A 19,640-nucleotide genomic window follows, 5' to 3' on the forward strand; every position below is an offset into this window, starting at 1 on the left:
TTCACCCAATCCATTCCGTCCTGTCCCATACACTCGAATTCATGTCTCATCCCGTCGTGAAAAATTGAACGAGATGGGATGCAAATGTCACATCCTATCGTGAAAAACTAAACCAAATGGGGATGCAACTATATACTTATTGAAACGGGACGAGACGAGATGTAACTCTATATCTATTAGAACGAGATTGATACTTCATATTATATGTTCAAATATTTTGATATGGAACTGAAAATTATTTAATTACTGTTCTGTCGATCCATATACACTCTTTTATCTTAGAGCGCAACTGTGACATAAATTTGAAATTTGGGCATTGTAGGGCTAAGTTGATTTTGATTTAGGATATTTAGGATGGTTTAGCTTATATAGATTACGGATTATGGATAAAAGCTATTTTTCTAAAATATAAATAAATTATGCAGAGAAGTAGTACGAAAAATGGCAACAAATTCCTAGGCGACAACTATTGATTACATTTGTCCTTTCTTTTTTCTTTGTAGTTTGGTCTGATCTTATCCTCCGTGCCGAACTGCAGAACACAGGCCCCAGACGGAGACCGAGAAGGAGAAACCCAACAATCAACATATACGGTGGGGAGATTCTATGCGAACCTAGGAATCCGCTAGATTTAGCCTTTGGATTTGGGCTATGGCTTAGTCGAAGGTGATGGCGACCACGTCATCGACGAATTCTGATATGCCAACGTCAACCCTCCTTATGTTCCTCCCTCTCCACCCTACTCGCCGATCTCCAAAACCAAAACCAGGACCAAAACCAGTTCACTACTACCGAACAAAACCCTCTGGTTTCAACCGCCATGGATGATCTCTTAAAAAATATTATTCCTATCCATGCGATGACCACTCGCCTCTTCCTGGATGCGCGTCCAAGTCCGTTGATGAGGTGTGGAAGGAGATCGTATCCGGCAGCGATCAAAAGAGGATGGAAATGAGGGGATAACTTTGGAGGATTTTTTGACTAAGGCTGGTGCTGTTAGCGAGGAGGACGTTAAAGGGGTTGGAGTTTCCGGCTCAGATGGAGATGTCTGTAGGACCTTATAGTGTGGATATCATAATCATGGGATGATCTGGCGGAAGGAGGAGGGAGAGGGAGACAGAAAAGAAGAGCTTTGAGGAGCCTCCCATGGATAAGGGCCACCCAACAGAAGCAAAAAGAATGATAAAAAATCGTGAATCTGCTGCCAGGTCTAGGGAACGGAAAACAGGTTTCTTTCTGCTTATTTTTTTAATGTCTTTTGAATTCTTCTATTGCTGAAAAAATTCGTTTTTTATTTTGTCTGTTGATTAGTTCTAGGAGTGCTAAAATAAAATGTTTCTTTAGAATCATAGGATTTGGAATGGGAATTCTATCTTTGACTGCAACTCTTGGGCTTGGGCTCGGATAGGACTTATTTTTCTCTGTGGCAAGCAAACTATTGAATTCAAGATCTCAATGTTTTTATGGCCATTATACTAATATTTTTCAACTCTTTTTATCTTTGATTCTTGTGATTATAATTTACTTTACTCTTGATGCTTAGGCTCACACAATTGAGCTGGAGTCTTTGGTCAGAGAACTTGAGGAGGAGAATACCCGGCTATTAAAGGAAGAGGTAAATATTTTTCTTTGATTTCGGAATTTGCAGTCGCCCTTAGATGGTGCATTTGTTCTTATTTTGTTATACAGTTGGGTCCATTATTGGTGAAAATGGTGGGGGAGGGGGACATTAACTTCTTTGAGCAATACTCAGTACAAGAAACAACAAATTGACGAAATTTTTAAGACTGGAAAGTTGATTAACAAGTTACAGTATGAGTATTTGTAGCATAATTATTAAAGCTGCAATAGGCAAAGCCATGGCACTAGAAACACCTGAGTGGCATAAGGTGTACCGTATGAGAAAGCATATAATCATATACAAGATGAGTTTAATTATAACAACATAAAACAATAGTAATAATTTTGAAAGCCAAACAAAATAGAATTATATTTTTAACCCATGATCCTAATTCAAGTAAATTAGAATAATCCATAATACTGATAGGGTAAAGAATTGGCCTAACATACAAAAATACCTTTTAACTCATCAACCTAGTGCAATATCACTCTAAAATGACCTTTGTGTCCTGGGCATTCCATTTTTTGGCACTTAGATATATTAGCAGCCCAAATGAGATTAAGGTTGGGGTTTAAAATAAAAAAAATATTTATGTGGCCCCACTTGACTGCATTGGGTTAAGTTAACCAAGGACAAAATAAATCAATATGCACCATTTTGTTCGAAACCCAATCAAAATTTCTCTCTCTTCAGCCTGGCATTGCCCACTTCAGCTTGACATCACCCTATCAATCTCGATAGTCTTCTTCTCCCTGCTGTCAAACTCATCGCCATTGAAGCTTCTCTACATAGTAATGGTAGCTTAGACTGTAATTGAACCTAAATAATCTTAGTGATGAGAGTAAGCAATTTTTACCTAGCATCTTATATTTAATTTATAGCGCGTAGTTGTAAAAAACTGCATCTCCATGTTACCTCTTATGCCTACTTTTTCTATTCCCTTTCCATCACTCAAAGAGTGACCATTAAAATAATTAAGCCTCTCTCTAGCTTAATTTAGTTTCAAATGTCTCTCTCTGATGGCGATCTCTAAACTCTCTCTTTTTGTTTTCCATTTTTCTTACTCTTAGTTTAAGAATCAAAGCTCAAGTGGATGATAAAGGATTGAAGATAATGGCTGACTATGTACAATGATTTGTAAGAGAAAGGTGAGTTTGATAATGGATTGATAGATTTAGATAGTGACAAGAAAATGTGAGAGAGGTGATCATAGATCTTTGTTTGGAGAAGAGTTCATTATTATCTCTCTTGTGGGGCTCTGGCGGCTAATAGAATTCCTTGCCCTCCATGGTCATGTAGATCTTATTATACTCATAATTGATTCAAATCTAGAACTAGTAATAACCCTTATACCAGAGGCTCTTCTAGGATTACTCGTTGTAGAAGATGAAAAAGAGCCTTTGCTTATTCGGTTGTGGATTTGTTTTGTTTGGGGATCTTCTTTTTTTATCTTTTGGATGATTAGTGAGGATCTGTGATATGACTAGTAGTAGTAATTTTTGCACGTGCAAGCTAGTAGTAATGTGATTACTTGCATTTTGCAAAATTTTTTAAAGTATGTGGGTTAAGTTAGTTAAGGTGGTCAAATGGGCCGCATAAAACCCTAACCCTAATTTCATTTTGGGGTGCTAAAATATCTAAGTTTCAAAACAATGGTGCCCAGGAGACAAAGGTAATTTTGGAGTGATAACAAATAAAAAAGTTTAGAGTACTTTTGTATGTTAGGCTCTAAAGAATTGAGCTGAAAAACAATTGTAATTGAAGAATGTGTTTTTGAGGTTCTGATTGGCTATGGAAGGATGGTTATAAAGCTAGTTTTGTTTTCTAAATATATGTTAACATCCTAAGATATGTTTGTATGTTGTATGTATATGGTAACCACATATAACACATATGGTAATCATCTTAAATTGAGGAGGATTGAAGACATGATTTATTTCAATTAATTGTCATAATTTGCTATTTCCTTTGTCCCACCTCTTTTGGCCTTAAAGTGAAGAAGTAGCAAGCTACACCTCAATGACATTGCTTGTATCTTAGGATTTGAGTGCGAGGGGCTTTGCCTATAGTGCCTTGCACCTAGAAGTGCAACTTTAAAACTATAATTGATACACTTAGAGATCCAAAACTTTTAAGATATTGGGCTCATACAACTGGTCCCAACTCTTCTCCAGTTTGGATGCTTGTGGGAAAATTGACATTTGGTTTTGGGTACTAAAAAATGTAAGGGCAAAGAAATGAAAAGAAATGAAATTAAGTTTCTCTTTAAGATGTTTTGGTCTCATTAAAGGAAGTTAAATTACTTGTATTTGTATATGTACTCCTTTTGTTTCTTTCATATTTGAATGGTATAGTAGAAACTAGAAAATCCATTTGACTTATTTCTTCTTATTCCCTTTTGAAATGGAGGAAATAAAACACGACTTTTAAAGGGATATCGAGAAGCACAATTTCTCTGGATTCTATTATTTTCCCTTCCCATTTTAACGCCCAAACAATGAAGAAATTAAGCCATTTGGCAAAAGGATTAATGCTTTCCACAAGGATAATAATAAGTTCCAAAGACCTCCAATTAAGCCCGTCACGCCCGATTTCAACCACTAGAGGAATTGCCTCGCTTTGGATCAAGCACGGTTTTGTCCCGCAGGTGAAATGAAAAACTTCCCAGGAGGTCCCCATTTTAGGATTTCCGTTAAGTGAGCACGCATTAACCTTAGAGTTCTTATCAACTCTTCAAGCCATTCTACCAAAAGACACTTCTGATGATTAGTTTTCTCCTTTTCGATATATGATCTGATTTATTTCTGTGTCCCGCATTCCACCACTCATAGCTAGCTTGCTATCCTAGAAGCTAGCCAGGAGCTTTGCTCTACCCGCCCTCTTAGGATTGTTTTGCCAGGTCGGGATGTCACAGGCCCTACCAGCTTCCGCGTGGTTCGTCCTCGAACCATACATCTACTGGAGGTGGTCCGGCTCTGATGCCAATTGTCACGCCTGACTGCAACCACTAGAGGAATTATCCGCTTTGGATCAAGCCAGTTCCATCCCATACTGGATTGGTAAGACCTGCAAGGTTTTGTCCCGCAGGTGAAATGGGGAACTTCCCAGGAGGTCACCTATCCTAGAATTTCCGTAAAGCGAGTATGCTTAACCGTAGAGTTCTTCCAACTCTCCAAGCCATTCCACCAAAAGGCGTCTCCTGAGATTAGTTTTTTCCTTGTTCGATATATAATCCGATTCATTCCTGTGTCCTGCATTCCACTACCCATAGTTAGCCTGCGATCCTAAAAGCTAGCTAGGAGCTTTGCTCTACCCGCCCTTTTAGGATCACTTTGCCAGGTCAGAATGTCACAGAGCCATTTTGGCAAATGCTAGAAATTAAAATTTTGGAGGGTATTGGAGAAAAAGTAGTTCGAGTAAATATATAAATATCATTAAGGATATATAAGATGTAGTGACAAGTGTGAGAACAATGGGAGGGGAAAGAGTTCATAACTGCAAGACCGGGATTTGCCTTGAGTCTTACTTGTTTACTCTAGTTATGAATGAGATAACTAATATTACACAAGATGTTCCATGTTAAATGTTATCTGCAGAAAATATTCTCCTAATGGATGAAACTATTGAGAAAGTAAATCAAAAGTTGAACCATGGAGAATCACTTTTGAGAGGAAAGGTTTAGGTTAAACAAAAGTAAGATAAAATACAAGCACTACGAGTTTGGCCTTAGTGAGAAGAATGAGGTGTTGAGATTGGATGGTTTTATGGTACCCAAAGATAAGCATTCAGATATTTGTGCTGTGTTTTTCAGAATTGTGGAATGCCATATGAAGATGTAATCCTCTAAACTAAAATTGGATGGATGTAATGGAGGATTGCTACGATGTGCTATGTGATAGAAAGATAATCTAACAAGGGCAAGTCCTATGGAATAATGGTGAGATCTACGATGTTATGTGGGAGTGAAGTTGGACTTCAAATGTCCAACGTATTAACAAGATAAATATTGTACAAATGAGGAGGTTGAGATGGATTTCTGGGCAGATAAGTATTGTAAAAGATTATAAATAACCACAATTCGACAAAAGGTGCAAATAGCATAAGTTGGAGATAAGACAGAGGAAGGATGTCTGATATGGGTTGGTCATGTCCTAGTAGGCTTCCATGTCCTCTGGTTTATAAGTGTGTTACATTGATGATGGAGGGTGCTAAAAGGGAGTAGAGGTAAACCTAGAACCAAATCGAGGAAAGTTGTTTCAAAAAAATTTAGTACTTCTTGACATTAGTGCGAACTTGGGATTAATAGGCTGGAGCGGAAAAGGATTCATATAGCTGACGCCAAAATAGTTTAGGATTAAGTCTTAGTTGTTGTTGTTTGATACAATCATGATGTATGACTTTGTAAGACTCCACTAAATGTTCTTCCAAAAGAAGCTCAATGTGTGATATCTAGACCATAACTCTTAAGTTTTTAAGGTGGTGTTTGATATTATCTTAATGTAAAATTTCCATGACATTTTGGTTTTAAATTATTTGATAATGCTTATCTACATGTTACCTAAAAGTTTCGATTAAGCTAAAATTCATTTAATCTGAGAAGTCAAAAAATTTAAATTAAAATTTGAATTCATTACAACCAAAACTTGTCTTCTAACAATTTAGTAATTTGGGAATTCTGCATTTCTATTCAGTAAATGCTTGAATTCAGTTCTTAAATTTTTAAAACACTCTATCAAATACCACCCAAGTCTAAGATTCTTTTTTCTTGATTTTATTGTCATCTGTATCATTTTCCATAGGCTAGAGAAAACTCAACAATGAGCTTAAATGTTATAGTAAGTAGCAAATAGATGATATATATTAGTGCATTCTTATTATTGAAAATTGAAAATTGGATGCAAACTAAATTTTGCATTATCAGTTGTTGATAGCGATGATAACTCTTTAAAGCTTCCTTTGAACTTGGAATGAGAAAGTTCGTCTCTTCAACATTAGCTAGAGGCAATTTAAATTCAACATCTTGTACAGTAAAGTTATTCCTTTGTCCCTTCTATTTTTCCCCATTTTGTACGTATAAACTCTTGCATTCAGAGCCACTATTAGATTTTTTATATTTTGTCGAATCCCATGATTGGATTTATTTTTTCACTGTAGCAATTTGAATCTATTGGGAAAATGAAAATGTTCCTAGATTGAGCAAATTGGCAGAGAATCAGGCTAATCAATCAGCTCAATTGATTCTTTCCTTATTCTAGTCCATAAGACAATAAGTTCAAACCTCCAAATTTAACTTCCATTTTACCGGCAACCACCCCCAAATAATTTATTGTAATGTTGTGATGTTTTAGATGCATATTTTTTTTGACTTTCTAATTTAACTCATCATCCCTTTTCTTTATTATTTATTCTTTCAAGTATGATAATTCAGCTTTTGAGAATTTACATTGAATAGTATGATTTAATTCTTGATTTGCAATTTGAAAAATGAGGATTTGGATTCTCAATTTGGTTCTCATTTTGACAAATATATCTAGAGCTGCTTTGGAAATTGTAGTTGGTACACTCTTTCACTATCTGTTAGTCAACTCCATAAAATGAGTTAGTTGCTCTTTTTCGAGGAATTTGATTCATGTGGGACCAATGAATCACACTTGTAGCATCTTTATTGCAGTAAGTAGCACAACCATTTTTTTTTATGATTTGTTACAAGTTATTTGAAGCAAAATCATCTTATATTTTCTTCTCAACATCACTTCATGTGAAGTTCCTTATTTTTGTGCTTATTTCTCTTGGGGGAACCAATTCCAGTACTTTTTGTAACTGAAAGCTAGCTGTTTTGGCTTTTTTGACTGCCAATTTGTTGCTTCTAGTTGCTGATTCTGCTTTTTTGACCTTCCAGCTTGCTATTTTGCTTTTTCTGCTTAGATGTCTTGTAGCTTTTTTGCTGTAAATTTTGTAGTATTTCCTATCAAAATGCTCCATTACCTCATTGCAGTTGCTATTTACGCCTTCTTTCTTCATTCTTCTTAGTGTCCACACATTTTTTCAACTCAAAAGGTATTATTTTTATTGTAACTAAAAAGGTGTAGACGTGTTCTCTCCATTCACTTATGTTAGTGAAGGACTGAATTTCAATCAAGAAGGACATTAATTGCAAATAATTAGTTTTTGGAACAGTTGAGTTATTTGCCTAGCCATTAAGGATGTAGTTTTGTTGGAAAGTTGAAGCATTTGCCTATGGATGTTGGTACCTCACATGTGCAATTTCCACCATAGATTGATTGGCTTCTGTCTGCATAGTTATTAGAGAGGCACGCCCTTACTTAAGGCTCAAGGGCTTGTGCCTCAACAGTCCTGAGGTGGGCAACTTCACTCAGGCTATTGCCTCTGGGTAGATGCATGCACCTTTTTGCGTCTTTTTTGCTCCTAAGGCTTGAGAAAGGCGCGCCTTTCTATTTTTGTTTTCTAGAACAAGTTACCTAGGGTTTTTTTTTTTTATTTTTTTTTATTTCTTATATATATATATATATATATATATATATAAGAAATAAAATGCAACACAAAAGCCGGTGATGTGGTTTGTGATCCAACCTCCACTCTTCATCTAGCAGTCACTTCTTGCAATCTAGTCTTTAGCCCCATTCCATCCAGATATAACTCTTTCAATTTTTCTACCTATATTTGCTTTCTATTTCTTTTCTTGTTTTCATTTTTTTGATTATACTCTTTTCTGCCTAAACTCTAATATCTCAAAATATTACATATCAAATTGCCATTTTTTCCGGATTTATGTGTGTTTCCATGTCTTCTACTTTTTTTCGCCTTTTTTTTGATTGATATCTTAAAATATATTTTTCAGATTTATGTATTTTATTCTTTTTTTTTTTTTTGGCGCTTCAATTCGCTTAGGCGCGCGCCTTCCTCTGGAGGTTAGTGCCTAGGCTACAGCAGCCCTTTGCGCCTTTAATTACTATGTCTGTTTGTAACCAAAGTTTCAAATATCGAGGAGAAGGTTTTGCTAATCAACTCCTCCATCCTTAAGGCATGCTTTAATGCAAAACATAAATGCAATTTTCCTTGCAATCTTCTAATGGTGATTCTTCTTCATTTGCCTCCTGCAAGATGCAAATTCTGTTTCATTAAGCATTAAGAACCTATATGATTGGCTTTTCCATACTTGAAGTTTGAAACATTGAGGTGTGATGTCAGTCTACTCTTTCCATCTTAATAATTGCCAGAATGCTGCTCACAACATAGAGGAGATTAGTGTTTAATATGTTCATGGGCTTGGGATCCGTCCCAACCCAAAAAATAATTCGACTTGTACATAAGCTGAGAGTTAATTACATTTACATCATTTGAGGTAGGGTGGACTTGGGCCTAGTTGGAAATCACTCGGCCTGACTTAGCCTTGGCTTGCTGGTGCACAAGTCTGTGTAACACCTTCAACTGTTGAATCACATTGTACATGATTTCGAGAATCAAACAATGTTCCCTCTTCTTCTGGAGCCTTTTCCCCTTTACCCTGTTGCACCATGCAAATTTTGTTTTATTGGGACTGATAGCTCATTTGACAAATCTTCTTCATAGTTGAAGCAAACAATACCCCAGCCCTTAACATTAGCCCCACTTTTGTAGAAATAATCATGAAGACAATTTTTGGGGTTGTTTATTGATAATTAAGGCTTTGGTTGTGTTGCCCCCAAAAAAAAAAAAAAAAAAAAGAACTTTTCTCGAGAATAGTTTGTGCTCTTTTTTAATATTTGAGTAGTTACTTGGATAAATTGTTCGGTGGATACTGCGTTCATCAAAGGGAAACCTGGCCATTTTTAGAAAAATGACTTTTCAGAATGGGAAAGTATTTTCCACATCTTTCATAATCTACAAAAAGAGACTCACGTAAACATATACCTACTAGTCTACCATTGTCGGAAACCTCAAACGCCACCCCTTCCATCAGCAGCCACCTGTTTCAATCACAGTTTGCTCCCTCTTCTTGCAAATTTTATAACATATCAATTTTTAGGTAGAAAAATTATAAATTATTTATTGAAAGAAAAATTTATGCTATAAAGTGGACTGCAAATGCTAGATAATAATTGATTTTAAGTATGTACAATCAAATAACTGTAAATAAGTTATTTCTAAGAAAGTGTTTTCTTAAGAAAATATTTTCTAAGTATTTTCATTAAACTCATGAAGTTTGAGAATGAAATCTAAATAATTTCTAAGTAGTTTCTTCCTTAATGGTCTGACTTCGTTGATATCTGATGATTTTTTTCCACAACTTTTATATTTTATTTTCATTTATTCAAAAGTTGACTAAGAAATTAGAATTATACTTGCAGGTGGAGAAGAACAAGGAGAGATATAAAGGGGTATGTTCTATACATTCTTATGTTGGCTATAGTTTTGCTTACAATTTATGGGGATAAAGTCCAAATAAGCCCTTAAACTATTGGTGCATTTTTATTTGTTATTATATGCAATCAATTCCTTAAGAGATTAGTTTCATCAATTAATCCCAAAATGGAAAATATGGCTGAGTTTACACAAACTTCTGCAATTACAATACAGTTGATGAAGAACTCACTCCTTTTCTTTAATTTCTTGTTTATTATCTCCATGCAAGCAAACAAAAAGGAAAATGATATAAGGAAATGCGCTTAAAATTCTGTTGCCCCATATTTCACCAATAAACAAATGAATAAAAAAGAAATAAATCAAATTACTGAACTCACAAATCTCATGCAGAGACCAAGAAAACAGTTTTTGTTACTTTTCATTTATAAAAATAAAGGACCCGTATGCATTGTATATGTTTCTCACCTTTTGTCTTAGTTATGCTATCCTTTTGTTTTTATTCGTCATTAGCTTTAGGTATCAGGTTAGGTGGAGGATGGCTGGAATCTAGAAATAGAAGAGGTTGAACTGAAATGGTTGATTACAGAATGGATGGATGGATTGCTGTGGAATTCTTGCACATGCTAGCTTGATTGGCCATGTTGGGGTTAGTTACATGAATATAATCTTTCACAATCTAATGTGGAGGACATATGGAAAGCAATGGCGGGTTGCCTCAAGAAAGTGGCAAGCGAATTGCTAGGTGTATCTAAAGGGTTAGAGCCTCGAGTACAAGATTCTTGGTGGTGGAATAATAATGTACAAAAAGTCATTAAGGCAAAACGAAAGTACTATAGAAAATTGCCGAAAGCATCTAGTGATGAGGCCTCTGAAGAATGTAAGAGAGCAAGAGAGAAGCTAAAAGACAGTTAGCACATTAGAGATAAAGCATTCGCATACTTGTACCAAAAGCTGAGAATAAAAGAGGGGGAGAAGGATATGCACAAGCTTGCAAGGCTGAGAGAGAAAAAGGGTCAGGACTTAAGCCAAGTTAAGTGCATTAAAGATGATTTCCATTAGGTGTTAAAAGGAGATACAGGGATTAAAGAGAGTTGGAGGTGCTATTTTGATCAGTTATTCAATGAAAGCCACAAGGACTTCACGGACCTTCATGCCTCAGTGACAAATAGAAACCCTAGGTATACTCGTAGAATTAGACACAATAAGGTCAAGGAGGCATTGAAGCATATGAAGGTCCGTTTGAGCCCATATGAAAGTTGGGCTACTTTAAGATTTGCTTTGAGCCCATATTTATTAGTAATGGATGAGCTAACTAGTAATACATAAGAGGATGTTTCTTAGTGTATGTTATTGATAGATTATATTGTCTTGATTGATAAAACTAGTGAACGATTAATCAATAGTTGAAACTATGGAGGACTCTTGAATATAAGGATTTTAAGCTAAGCAGAAGTAAGATGGAATACATGGACTGTGATTTTGGTTTAAGGAAGAAGCAGGAAAGTGAGGTTAGATTAGATGGTAGGTTGGTGGCTAAGTCCAAACAATTCAAATGTCTAGACTCTATGTTCCAGGAGGGTCTCACAGATGATGATATTTTTCATAGAAGTAGGATGGATGAAATGGATGAATGCTATAGGTGTACCATACGCTAGGAAGATATCTAACAAGGTGAAAGGTAAGTTGAATAGGACGGTGGTAAGACCGGCAATGCTATGTGGGAGAGAATACCGAGCATTGAGTGACCAACATGTTCAGAAGATTAATGTTGAGGAAATTTGAATGCTAAGATGGATATGTGGTCACATAAGGTTGGACATTAAAAATGATCATATTAGATAAAAGTTACAAGTAGGAGATAAAATGAGAGAAGGACGTTTGAGATAGGATGGTCATGTATTATGTAAACCCAACATGTTTCAGTTCATACATGTGATACTTTAGTGGTGATACTGCTTAAAAGGGAAGAGGTCAACCTAGAACTGTTTGAAGGGAATTGTCGCTAACGATCTACCATGAACATTAGTAAGGATATAGCTATGAATAGAATGGACAAAAGATTCATATAACAGACCCTAGTTAGTTGGTATTGCGTATCTTATGCTTTGCTCTGTTTATTAGTTTATCAAATAATTTAAAATTAATATGTCAAAGATGTTAGAGATCTTCTTTTTGAAATTTTTTTCTCCAAAAGGTACTTAGAAATATTTTCCGTTTATAATTTGCTTTGTAGTGCTATTTTAAATATTAATTTGATCAGTTGATATTGCAAACAAATAATTCAAGTGGCGAACCCAACTAGTGTGAGTCTAAGTTATTGTTGTTGTAATCTAATTTTGTGTAACTGTCAATTAGGGGCTAAATCAGATACATGCAAAGTTTATTTGTGGTTACGACAGTTTATGCAAGGGGTTCATTTAAAACAAAAAATGGTTTAATATAATTATAGTTAAAATTTACAAAATATTTAAGTATATTAAAGTTTGCAAAATATTTAAGTATATTTGTTAAATCAAGTTTGAAATATAACAAGTTCCTGAATTATTTATCTACAAATTACTATTACACATATTAGAAAATAAATTTATTATTAAAAAGTGGAATATCAAAATTCAAATTAAATATATGAAAAAATATTTTTTATTAAATTTGTGCATAGTATAAGCATGTATCTGATGTTATCTAATTTTTCAGTTTCGAAATGTATTTCCCTCCTTGTTTATGAAATGGTGCTATGGTTGATTCATACATTACTCATTTTTTTCAATTATTATAACTTCATTCACAACAAATTTTCCTTTGTTAATTAGTCACTGGAAAAGAGTGAGAGACAGGTAGAGATTCCATTCCATAATGGGTATCATAATATGCTATGTACATGCCCTGTATCCTGAACTACTGCAGTCAGGTTTCTTATGACCTAGCAACATCTTTATCGTAGGAATGTAATCATGTTTTTGGATTTTGATACTGTCCCAAGTGCTTCTTTTGTTGTTTGTGTTCTTTCATTTGATGTACATCAGTAATGGCTTTATATAATAACTTGAATGGATAATTTCATTAAGTTCAAAAAAATGCGGTTGAGTTCATCTTTTTATGTAATGTTTACAGTGGTATAGTTTGAATACATAACAATATAAGACTCTCAATTCCTATTTTTATCTCCATGAAAATCTTGTGTATGGTGTAAAGATTAAGGTATCTCTTATAGATAGGTTCCATTCTGACATGATTACAGTTAAAAAAAAATGTGTTTGGTATACAATTTTTCTAAGTTCTTAATAGTGATACCCGATTTACATAATCTTCATGTTAAGTTAATACTTGTTATATAGGTTATGAATTCAACTGATTTTGTCAACCACAAAGAAGATGAAGAGGAAAAACAAAGATGTTTGTAGTATAGGGTAGCCTCATTTTCACTCCTCCTGAAGCCTTGAAGGAGTAAATAAGAGTCAACTCTTTCATACCAGGCTCTGGGAGCCTGTTTGAGACCATATAAAGCTTTTTTAAGCTTGTAAATTTTCTTCACTTCCGTTGACTACAAAACCTTCTGGTTGGTGAATGTAAATCTCCTCGTCAAGTAAGCCATTCAAAAAAGCAGACTTCAGATCTAGATGAAACACTTTCCATCTGTTTTGTGCTGCAAGTGCTAATAGTAACCTTATATATTATGTCTAGACACAGGAGCAAATGTATCTCCACACTCCACTCCGGCCAACTGGGCATAGCCTTTTAACGACTAACCTTGCTTTGTATTTGTTGACCATGCCATTAGCATTGTACTTCGTTCTAAACACCCATTTTACTCCAATCACATTTCTGCCCCATAGTTTTGGGGTGAAAACCCATGTTTGATTTTCTCAATCGCTGCAATTTCTTCTTTCATGGCTTGCTTCCATTCTTCATGCATTGCAGCCTCTTGATAACTAGTGGGTTTGAGTTGCAATGTTGCAACTTTCATATATCTCTAGTAATGACTTTGTTTTAAGGATTAGTGACTCGGGATCATTTTCTTTTGCAATATCAACTTCACTAGTTCTTTCAATTTCTGCATTGGATGAGTCAGATTTAATTTATTCCTTCTCAACTTTTTCTTTTTATCAATCCCAAATTGCCATTTCATCAACTGTCAAATCTCTGCAAGTTACTACTTTCTTGGTGCTGAGATTGAAAACTCTATACCCTTTGGAGTGGCAGCGTACCCCAAAAACAAACACACTTTTGCTTTTTCATCCAACTTTCTTCGCTTTATACTTGGAATATGAACATAGCAGACAGAACATAAAACCTTTAAATGTTTGAGAGAAGGTTTTGATTCATGCCAGGTCTCAAGTGGAGTTATTCCTTTCACAGATCTAGTGGGCAATTTGTTGAGGAGATATACTGAAGTAAAACTGCTTCAGCCCAAAATTGCTTTCGCAATTTCTTTTCTGCTATCATACACCTTGCCATTTCTACAACTGTCCTATTCTTCCTCTCAGCTACACCATTTTGTTGAGGAGAATAGCTAACTGAAAATTGATGCTCTATGCCCGACCTTTGCAGAAAAACTGTGAAATATTTGGAGCAGCATTCTTTCCCATTATCTGATCTCAGAATCTTCAACTTACTCGCCACTTTGATTCTCAATCATGGCGTTGAAATTCTTGAACATGTCAAAAACTTGTAACTTGCAACTGAGGAAATCAACCCATGTAAATTTGGTAGAATCATCTATGAACAAAATAAAGAATCTGCTTTGGTTTAAAGATGGAATATTCATGGGACCACAGACACCGGTGTGAACTAGCTGTAGTTTTTTCGTCACTCTCCAAGACTGATTGACTGGAAAGGCTTGTTTATGCATTTTCCCAAACTGAAATGACTCACAAATACGCTGCTAACATAAATCTTAGGCGGATCAAGCACATATCCATGAATTTGCATAAATTTTAATGAGTTTAGGTTGAAATGATCTAATCTCTTATGCTATAACCATGTTTCGTTAGAACTACAACTTAGAGCATGATGATTCCCATGTTTCAAACAAAATGGACAAGTATTGTCAACTACTTTGACTTCAGCTATTTCACGTCCATAAGGATTAGAAATAGTGCAAGAGGTATCTTTAAACTCAAGAGAGTAACGATCCTCAATGGCTGAAATTTTGGCTTCAAACTTTTCTGGTAATCTAACCAGAATTTTTTCGATCACCTTAGAATCATCAAATTTTTCTCCAAACAATCTAATCTGATTCACCAGTTGCATAATCCTAGAGGAGTCGTCTTTCACCATTTCACCTTCTTTCATTTTTAACATTTCAAACTCCCTTTTGAGAGTAAACAACTTCACTGCCTCAACTCTCTTATTTCCCTCAAATTCTTCTTTCAACTTGTCCCATGCCTCTTTAGGTGTTTCATATGCCATGATCCTACAGAAAATTGCTTTAGAGACTATTGAATGAATGCAAGTCAAAGCTTTTGGTTTTTTTGCTAAATCTTCCTCATGTTTCTTCAATTGAGCAATGGTTGGATTTTCTCTTAACGGTGGTGGTTCTTCATCTGTTTCAACAACTTCCCATAGAGACATTGCTCGTAGGTAAGCCTTCATTTTGATGGCCCAAACTTGTTAGTTTCCTCCAGAAAACACTGGCGGAGAATGATGCAGGGGAAGATGTAGGACTAGGATTGCTCCTGCACCAGAGAAACTGGAGAAAAACTATATCTTGACATGGAGGAAAAAAAAAAAAAAAAAGAACTACACAGCCCTTAAAGATTAAGAAAGCTCTGATACCACTGTTGAAACTGAAAAATATGAAAAAGTAAACTTAGAAGATGAGAGTAGAAGACGAGAAGGAATTCTTGAAATTTGCCATTTGTTTGCTTCTTTACAAACATCTATTTATGGATGCTTCTTGATAAGAATTACAATAAAATCAACACACAAAACTAAAAGATTTGAAAACTTAATTAATAAAATACATTGTATCTAAGTAATGTATCTAGGATAAACTTGATTATTTGGATTCATGAACCTTCGAATTAAAAGTCTCATCAACTTCTAACAGTTTCTATATATGTAAAACCATTCTGCCTCTGATTGGTGTTTGAGATTTCCATCCATTTGCAATGTGCTCTTACTTTATCCATTTCTTCTTAAATGTTAGTATCTTTTTGCACATGAACTGAATATTTCTAGGTATAAAAGCAGTTCCATGTAACTTGTGTGCTTAGTCCCACTGTTTGGACTGCTTTTGAGAAAAACAGGCAGAATATGTATTCACCTCTGAACTTTGTTATTTTCATCTTATGTCACCCTCAACTTTTATTTCGACCTATTGAACATTTCAATTTATAAAATTACACTTGTGAAATTCAACTTGAGAAATTAATTTGTTGAACACTTCAATTTTACAAAATTGATCAATTAAACACTTACTATGTTCTCGAAATTCATAATTTTAAGGTACGACCTCTTAAAATTAAAAGTGTCATAAAGTTAAAGTAAGAAAGTTCAGGTAAATTTATATATTTGGCCTGAGAAAAACATTTTGGTGAGAATGTATATTAAGAAGTCATTAAAACTTTTTGAAGTGAATTTTATATATTTTGGTCATTGAAGTTCTAAAACTACTACACACTGGTTTAAGACTGTTTTTCAGATGTTCTTCAATGTCAAACAGAACTTAGGGGTTTTGTGAACTAAGGTTTCATCTGGTAGGTGTTGGGGATCCAAACCAAATCTAAGCATTGTGTTGTGTACATGAAATCTGTGGCTCGTTGCTCATTCAGCATTACCTGTTCTTTGTGGGTCTAACTGTTTTTTCAAAATGCAGCTTATGAAGAACCTCATTCCAGTTGTTGAGAAGCGAAGACCACCACGTGTTCTTCGTAGAGTAAATTCTGTGCGGTGGTAGATACAGATCTGAGCTGTTGATTATCAATATGATCATTTCATTGATTGTCATCAAGTTATAGAAGTTATAGAAGTTATACGAGGATTGATTAGAGGAATCAAGAAAAAAAAAAAAAAAAAGAGAAAAAAATGGAAGTGGAAACATGTTCGGTGATTAATTTACTTGTGGTTATCTTTTGAGTAATTGAGGTTTCTGGTTTGAAGTGAGACTGAAGGGAGGTGAGTTCAAGTAATCTTATGCTGGAGAGGAATGTTCTAATTGACGTAGATTTCTGGTTTTTTCCCCCTCAAACCAGGCAGAGAGGAATTAGAAAATTGGCAAGTAAATTTTATAAAATGCCTATGTATCACTGTAAAGCTGAAAGATTGATGTAGTTGTGAAAATCTTCCTCTTTCTCATTTATCAACCAATTGAATTCTTTTTGACATGTTTAGCTTGAAAAGAAGATATTTTACTCCTGAATTAATTACATGAAGTTTAATATTATTTTACTCTTGTAAAATAGTTCTATAAATTTTTAATATATAGAAGGGTAATTACTGTTTAGTCTCTGAGATTTGCATGATACTAATTTTTTTTTTCTTTTCCTTTTGTAAATATATTATTTTATCTCTAATATTTGCATTCGTCCAAGGAAATAATCTTTCAATCAATAAAAATATCCCGTAAATTTAGCTGCAATTTCTGTTCCTAAAAAGATAAGAAATTGTAGCCAAATCTTGTGAATCTAATAATTCAAATTTTTGGGATTTTAGAGCCAGATTGGGGTTTTTTTTTTTTTTTGTTTGTTTTTTCAATTTTCTTAGCTTCCAAACATTAAAACCCAATCCGGAAAAAAGAATTAAAAGCTTCTGAAAGTTAAAAACAACTCAAAGAAGTAATAGAGATATTGAGAATTGCAATTATAATTATAATCATTAATAAATCTCTGATCTGTAAATAATCTTGATCTTAGAAGCGATAAACCTTTTATGACAAGCCAATACGTTGAACTTGGATCAAGATAGAAGGCTCAATCCTTAGTTATGAAAAGCTAGTTAGTACACATTCGCTTTTCCATCTCAATATCCAAATCCTAATCTACCGTAGTAGTCAGTTGTTGACTTTAACTGTAATTGTTATTAAAATTTGACCAGACACCAACATCCATCAGTTATTAGCAACCGACATCAGTTATGGATTGGTATTAATAGCTAAACCAAACAGATCCCTAGTATCATCAAGCGGAGGAACTTCTTCCGGTGTGTGAGAACTAGCAACATTTTCGTCATGGTTTTCTCATTGCTAGCTTAAGAAACATTAGGAACGGAGTTTGATGGCAACGCGGGCGTAGCGACCAACTTCAATTGTTGCATTAAGGTTTTGTCAGTACAGAGTAGACATGAACAATGTTTGCTTCTAAATCAAAATCAAATCCGTCTTCAGTTTTTAAACCATAATCAAAACTGCGTGACTATAGTTTGGTTTTGATCCTTGAAATTGGAATTGATGATTTCGGTTTAAAATTGACAGTTTTGGTATGAAACTGTAAAAAATTGGTACTAAAGACATTCTCAAGTTTTTTTTTTTTTGTTTTAATGTATTTTCTTAAAAAAATTTCAAGACCTTTTGTTAATTTTGGTATTTTTCAATACTAATTAGTATTTGTGCATGTTAAAACTGAAAAAAAATTGAAATAAGTTGTTTAATTTCGATTGCCAAATTGAGACAGAATAAAAAATGATGATATCAAAACTGTCCTAAAACCAGCTAAGAGAGGTTTGATTTCTATTCTATCATTCTTAGAAGTTTAATTTACTGTCTTTGAATGACTACGTGTATAAATTTGCTCTTGAAATTTACGCGTTTAACTTTGTGGCATCCTCAAATTTACTGAATCTATTATACCGTTGGAGTTGTATTTTTCAATATTAACTATGAATTTTGCGCAAAAAGAAACTGAAAACACGTTCCAATGACGTGTCACATAAAAGAAAAAAATGTCATATTGGTGATGAGTGTTGAATAAAAGAAAAAAAATAAAAAATTACTATTCCGTCTTTGATTTTTGATCAAATTAATAATTTCATTCATGTATTTTGGCTAAATTATTCGGATATCTTTGAGGTTTGCTTCCATCTCAAAATGTAGTCCTTTCGTCCAAAAAATATTGATTTTCCATTAATTTTATATGAAAAAGACAAACCCATATTGTGGGACCCAAAAAATATTAAAAAAAAAAGAATTTTCTCAATCCTATTTTACAATTGAAACACATTGTTTATCGCATTTAGGATGGCATCACAGTTCTCTTGTGCCCCCAACCCAACTGCAGGTAAATCATTAAATATACCTCAAACTTTGTATGTTGTAATAATTTCATCATGAATCCAACTTAACCCCTTAGGCATCCAACTGAAATTTTTTGTCACAATTATACCTAAAATCGGTCAGAATTAGTGAATAAAATATATTAAATATGGGTCATACAATTTATATTTGAGTTAACTTAACCCACACAATGAGTTGGTTAAATTATATTAAATATTCAAAACTTTGGCAATCGTAACAATTGCATCCCAAAATAACCTTAACCACTAAGATACTCCAATTTTAACTTTTTATCACAACTACACTTCAAATTCAAATTATAGCAAATATATTGTTATAATTAGAGGTCGCATTCAATTACAATTTCACCTTAGATTCAAATTTTATCTTATTTTAATAGAGCAAACCCTAAATTACTAGAAAAGAAGTGAAATAACTCGAAATTTC

At 34.2% G+C, this 19,640-nt stretch overlaps 1 pseudogene across 1 annotated transcript; it reads left to right on the top strand.

Annotated features, from left to right (window-relative positions):
- The first annotated feature begins 651 nt into the window (after nucleotides 1-651).
- Nucleotides 652-17,429, top strand: LOC149499065 (G-box-binding factor 4-like; annotated as a pseudogene). The gene is made up of 4 exons (XR_016321780.1): nucleotides 652-1,225; nucleotides 1,542-1,615; nucleotides 9,970-9,999; nucleotides 16,803-17,429. The product of XR_016321780.1 is annotated as a G-box-binding factor 4-like (transcript).
- The last annotated feature ends 2,211 nt before the right edge of the window (nucleotides 17,430-19,640 follow it).

The sequence above is a fragment of the Jatropha curcas genome, chromosome 1 (assembly GCF_041381405.1).
Source record: "Jatropha curcas cultivar XTBG-Jc1 chromosome 1, XTBG_Jcur_1.0, whole genome shotgun sequence".
Classification (NCBI taxonomy): domain Eukaryota; kingdom Viridiplantae; phylum Streptophyta; class Magnoliopsida; order Malpighiales; family Euphorbiaceae; genus Jatropha; species Jatropha curcas.